Below are 6,807 nucleotides of genomic sequence, written 5' to 3'. Positions count from 1 at the left end.
TCAGGATTCTTAAGTTTTTGGCCAAAGAACATTGATTCATTCCTTTCATTCCTATTGGCAATTGACCCCATTTTTCAATGATGATGTTGTAGAGGTTAATGTTGGTAAGGAGATGCGTTGAGGATGGGATTTGGGTTATTTCCTAATCAATTTTAGGAATTGTGTTAGTAATTAAAGATGGCTGATGTGTGGAAATTGACAGGGGTCATCATTTGTAGGGGTCATCATTTGTGGGGGTCATCTTTTCTTCCCTGGATTATTATAGTAAATTCCTAACTGTTCTCATATTTCCAATCATGCTTTTAGGCCAGATTCCAAAGTCCTTAATGTCATCTAAAGTACCTCTTTGGTGTCAAGTCTTGCCACTCCCAAAATGACTTCTTTTCTGGCAGAAGCAAACCATTTGCATTGCAGTTCTCTGTATACACCTGCTTCTTTCACCTCTGTGTTAACTTAAACCTGCTTTTATTTATTGCCTGGAACATTTTCTCACCCTCATATCTTCTTGAATTAACACCTCATCTATCTTTCAGTGTTCAGCTCACTCATAAGCTCCTTCAGGAAGTTTTCTTTAACCCTCACTGCCTTCATTAGGGGCCTCCCTCAAGCTGTCAAAGTAGCCAGAGCATACCTCTAGCAGTAGTATTGTAATTGTTTTCTTGTTGCTTGTCCTCAATTTTTATTCTGTTCTTATCTGACCACATTTTGTACATTGAAGCAACTTATGGCAAGAACAAATCTAATAAAATGATGGTAAAATATAAATAGCGAATCCAGAATGGGAAAAATTAAAATAACAGTTAAGACCAGCTAGGTTGGGGATGGGGAAATATACAAATGTTCAGGCTGTATGGGCCTATTAGGTGATATAGTTGAGCCTTGATTTGTCTCTATAGGTGATTTAGCAGTCAGAGTTAAGGGAAACAGTTATAATTGTCATCAGAGAGGAAGAAATATTGATTTCTAAAAGAAATGTACATGTAGTTTCACATAGGTGGTACTAAGATATGTGCAAGATCCTATGAGAAGTTAGTAATGGGTTTCACATGACTTTCTTAACAGTATTCTTCAACGAAAGCAGAGAGCATGACTTTAATATAGAGATTAGACTGGGTGCAGTTGCTCACGCCTGTAACCCAGCACTTTTGGAGGCCAGGGAGGGAGGATTGCTTGATGCCAGGAGTTCAAGACCAGCCTGGGCAGCATAGTGAGACCCTGTCTGTAAAAAAATTGACTTAGCCAGGCATGGTGGCACATGAAATCCCAGCTGCTCAAGAGGCTAAGGCAGGAGGATTGCTTGAGCCCAGGAGTTTGAGGTTACAGAGAGTAGTGATCACACCACTGCACTCCAGCCTGGGTGACAGGAGACCCTGTCAAAAAAAAAAAAAGAACACACAAAAAAGTAGGCTAGATATGGTGGCTTACGCCTTTAATCTCAGTACTTTGGGAGACCAAGGTGGGTGGATCACTTGAGGCTAGGAGTTTGAGACCAGCCTGGGCAATGTAGTGAGATCCCCATCTCTACAAAAGTAAAAAATTAACCAGGTGTGGCAGCGTGTGCTTGTAGTCCCAGCTACTTGGGAGGCTGAGGTGGGAGCATTGCTTGAGCCTAGGAGGTCAAGGCTGCAATAAGCTATGCTCATGCCACTGAACTCCGGCCTGGGCTACAGAGCAAGACCCTGTCTCCATAATAATAATAATAATAACATGGTGCTTAATGAGGGCATTTCTTCAAGGACTTAAGATAACATGATCCAAGTATATAGCCTTTGTCATCCAGCTTAATTCAAGGATTTCTACTACCTAGATATAGATGAGCACATACCCTTCAGATAATTTTTCACCTATCACTTCTCTCAAATAGCCTTTTTTTTTTTTTTTTTAAATCTGAGACGGAGTCTTGCTGTGTCACCCAGGCTGTAGTGCAGTGGTGTGATCTCAGCTCACTGCAACTTCTACATTGCAGATTCAAGCCATCCTCCTGCGTCAGCCTCCCAAGTAGCTGGGACTACAGGCATGCACCACCACGCCTGGCTAATTTTTGTATTTTTAGTAGAGATGGGATTTCGTCATGGTGGCCAGGCTGGTAACTCCTGACTTCAAGTGTTACCCAGCCTCAACTAAGCTCTTAATAGGAGTAGATAACAGACAGTATTGAATTTTCTGGTAAGAGCCTGGGTTTTGTGAGTTGTTTATTGAATGGACTTCCCCATTGAACAACCTTTTTTTTTTTTTTTTTTAGGTGGAGTTTTGCTCTTGTTGCCCAGGCTGGAGTGCAATGGCGTGGTTTTGGGTCACTGCAACCTCCACCTCCCGGGTTCAAGCAGTTCTCCTGCCTCAGCCTCCCAAGTAGCTGGGATTACAGGTGCCCGCACCACACCCAGTTAATTTTTTGTATTTTTAATAGAGATGGGTTTTCACCATGTTGGTCAGGCTGGTCTCAAATTCCTGACCTCAGGTGATCCACCTGCCTCGGCCTCCCAAAGTGCTGGGATTACAAGCATGAGCTACCATGCCTGGCCTGAACAACTTTTAAGAATGATTCTTTCTTTCCTTTTATTTCCATAGTGCCTGCCACATAGTATTACTCAGTAAATCTTTACTGAATGAATGGCTGTATATAATTAGATTCTGATGTGTTTTGGGATTGATGTTTGAAATGGGTTTTATGATATTGTATCAACTATATGGAAAATAATGGAATTTATTCTAGACCAGGATTTCTTAAAAGTGGCAATACTGACATTTGAGGCCAGATAATTCTTTGTTGTGAGGGGCTTTCCTCTGCACTGTAGAATGATTATTAGCAGTATCTCTGGCCTCTGTCTACCCACTGGATGCCAGTAGAACCCTCAGTTGTGACAACTAAAAATGTCTCTAGACATTGTCAAAGGTCCCCTGGGACAGGGGGCAAAATTGCTGTTGCTTGAGAACCACTGATTTAGACCATGGATCCTCAGGGACAGGAAAGGGAGGGATTAGAACAGCTTCAGAATTGCATTTTCTGTATTTTTATGGTTCAGTTAAATGGTGAATGTTTAATTAGGTACTAAGAGAAATAAAATTGAAGTGCTGCCAATTCAAAGTGTAGCAAGGGGCCGGGCGTGGTGGCTCACGCTTGCAATCACAGCACTTTGGGAGGCCGAGGCGGGTGGATCACAAGTTCAGGAGTTTGAGACCAGCCGGCCAACATGGTGAAACCCCGTCTCCACTAAAAATACAAAGAATTAGCTGGGTGTAGTGGCGGGCACCTGTAATCCCAGCTACTTGAGAGGCTGAGGCAGGAGAATCGCTTGAACTTGGGAGGCGGAGGCTGCAGTGAGCCGAGATTGTGCCACTGCGCTCCAGCCCAGGTGACGGAGTGAGACTCCATCTCGAAAAAAAAAAAAAAAAAGCGTAGCAAGGGAACAGGATGCAGGTGGTAGAAATTGAGTAAACTTATTGACTTTTTAAAATTAAAGACTATAACTGAAATGTTGATCTAAAGAAAATTAGGTATGACTAAGCAACTGAATAAATAATAATACTAAAGTGATCCCAACTATTGGACCTTTTAGAAGACTATGTCCTACTTGGTTGCTTTTCTATAATGTAAGAGGCATACATAGAATATGAAATTGTTGCTTTTGGAAAATATACTTTTAAGATTATCTCAATGAAGAACTGATTTCTCCTGTAGCCTGGTATTACTAATTTATAAGCAAAATGACTAAAGCTCAGGTATACTATGAAGTTAATTCTTTAATATTTCCCCCGCTAGGAACTCTGTATAGCTTCTGCAGACATGGGGTTTGATGATGTGATATAAGTAGATGTTTATATTTTACAATCCATGAAGGTAGTCTATACTGTGCTCTTAGAACAGCAGCCATCTAATGTCATTCTTAGTTGACAGGTAAACAGTATGTTATGTATGTAATGAGGTTCCACAAAGACAATAGTGTTTTGGAACACTGCAGAGGCAATAATTTGCATATTACCATCATTTTATAGTTATGAATCAGTGACTGTGATGTGTTTCCATTACTCCTATTTTTGAACAGGCGTTCTGTTCAAAGTATTCTATTCCTTTCTTAGATATGGGATGTTTAGGGGAGAGGGGACACATTACTTGTTTTCTTAGTTACAAGTCTCCACGTTGAGAGGAGTTACACTCAAGGATCTTCATCCACATGCACATCTGGTACAGATGACAAGATCCTGGACTTTAAGCCAATGATATAATGAGACAAAGCTTTTTGGGGAGGGATGTAAATTGTTGTGGTCAGAGGGTGGCAAGAGAAACAAGTGACGGTGAAAAAATTCTGGCCTCATGATTTTTCAGTAATAATTAAGAGCACAATATTACAACTGCAAGGGTGAAGGTATGTGGGCTGAGGGAAAGGGATAGTTTTGGAGGGCGCTATATTGAAGGCCCAGAAGAAGTAAACGTGGAAAAAATTTACTCCACATTGCTAATGACAGCCTGTACTCTGTTTCTATAGCTTTACAACATTGATTATACAAGACAATGCAAAGGAGTTGAAATTAGATTTTTTTTTTTTTTTTTTTTTTTTGAGACAGAGTCTCATTTTGTCATCCAGGCTGGAGTGCAGTGGTGTGATCATGGCTCAGTGAAGCCTTGATCTGGGCTCAAGTGATCCTCCTGCTTCAGCCTCCTGAGTAGCTGGGACTATAGGTGCATGCTACCACCCCTGGACTCAAAATTCGATTTCAAAGATGGCATAAGCGTATTGATAGTGAAATGAGGAACGTGGTTTATTACTGTGGGAAAAGCTTGAGTTTAATGTAAGACAGACTTGGTTTAAAATTTCTATTCTGCCACTTACTGATGTGTGAACTTGGGCAAGCTATATAATACCAGCTGGATGGTCTCATAAATATTTTTGTTTTTTATATATTGTTTTGGGAGTATGTCACAAATGTATTTTTTAGAATCCTTCAACTGTCAGTGGCTAGCTCTAATGTGAAAGGAGGTTAGCCTAGAATTTTCTCTGAGTGCCCTGCTGATGTTAAAGGTCTGAAGCCTACTTAGTAATAATGAGGTTTCAGCCCTTTTGCCTCTAGAGAGAATGAGCGACAGATAATGACAAATGAAAATAGCACTTTAGCTACATGGGAACATAATTTGTGTTCTTACTCCAAAAGCAATTTATGATCATTTTTAAAAATTAAGACTTTTTAAGAGCAGTTTTAGGTTCAAAGCAAAATTGAAACAAAAGTACAGAGATTTCCCATATACCCTCTGCCCCAACACAAGCATAGTCTTCTCTGTTATCAACATCCTCAATCAAAGTGGTACAATTTGTTGTAACTGATGAACTTACCTCATCAATTACTACCCAAAGTCCAATTACCACCCAAATTCCTCCTCATCTTTTCATGGCCTGATAGCTCTTTTTTTTTTTTTTTGAGACACAGTCTTGCTCTGTCACCCAGGTTGGAGCGCCATGGTGCCCTCTCAGCTCACTGCAAACTCCGCCTCCCAGGTTCAAGCAATTCTCCTGCCTCAGCCTCCTGAGTAGCTGGAATTACAGGCGTGAGCCACCGCGCCCAGCCAGCTCATTTCTTTTTAGCACTAAATAACGTCTATTGTCTGTATGTATCACAGTTTATTTATTCATTTACCTACTGAAGGACATATTGGTTGCTTCCAAGTTTGGGCAGTTATGAATAAAGCTGCTATAAACAACCATGTGCAAGTTTTTGTGTAGACAAGTTTTCAGCTCCTTTGGGTAGATACCAAGGAGTATAATTGCTAAATCATATGGGAAGAGGATGTTTAGTTTTGTGAGAAACTGCTAAACTCTTCCAAAGTGGCTGTACCATTTTGCATTCCTACCAGCAATGAATGACAGTTCCTGATCCACATCCTCACCAGCATTTGGTTTTGCCAGTGTTCCGGATTTTGGCCATTTTAATAGGTGTGCAGTGGTTGTATGTGTTTTAGAATGGAACAGAAAACACAAGATTGGCTTTGATATTTTGCAAGATAGAAATTCCATTCTGAACAACTGACTTACTGTTTATGCTTGAATCTTTTTTTGTTTTTTGTTTTTTTTTTGGAGACAGAGTCTTGTTCTGTCACCCAGGCTGGAGTGCAGTGGCGTAATCTCGGCTCATCGCGACCTCCGCCTCCCAGGTTCAAGCGATTCTCATGCCTCAGCCTCCCGAGTAGCTGGGATTACAGGCATGCACCATCACGCCCAGTTCATTTTTGTATTTTTTAGTAGAGATGGGTTTTGCCATGTTGGCCAGGCTGGTTGTGAACTCCTGACCTCCAGTTATCTGCCCGCCTCAGCCTCCCAAAAGTGCTGGGATTACAGGTGTGAGCCACCATGCCCGGCCTATGCTTGACTCTTTTATTAGTTGGAGCTGTTAATATTAATAACTTCACCAGGTCAGACAGGTTGAGTGGTAAGTTTGCTGATAGGTTTGATGGCTGCTTCTGAGACCCAGACCCAAAATCTAGGTTTAGCTACATTAAGAAGGCAACCACTACAGATAAGTGTCCAATCATGAGATCTCTTAAAACAATGATGGAGTCCAACCCTGTTAGGAAAATCCTTTTGCTAGACAGAGAATCTCAGATCTCTTTCCTCCTGGTCATTATGTCTTGGGCTAAAAGGAGGACATTTAACATTTATTGTATGCCAAACAGTGCTAGGCCATTCCGCATGTTATCTTATTTAATCCTCATAATTTATCTATGAAATATTTTCTATTGTCCCCATTTATAATTCCAAGTTGAGTTTTTTTTTAACCTTCCCAGACTTTATATCTGCTACCTCTCCGCCTAGAATAGTG

Source organism: Gorilla gorilla, chromosome 1, assembly GCF_029281585.2.
Source record: "Gorilla gorilla gorilla isolate KB3781 chromosome 1, NHGRI_mGorGor1-v2.1_pri, whole genome shotgun sequence".
Lineage (NCBI taxonomy): Eukaryota > Metazoa > Chordata > Mammalia > Primates > Hominidae > Gorilla > Gorilla gorilla.
The sequence above is the reverse complement of the archived record's forward strand: the minus strand, read 5'-3'. Positions refer to the sequence as shown.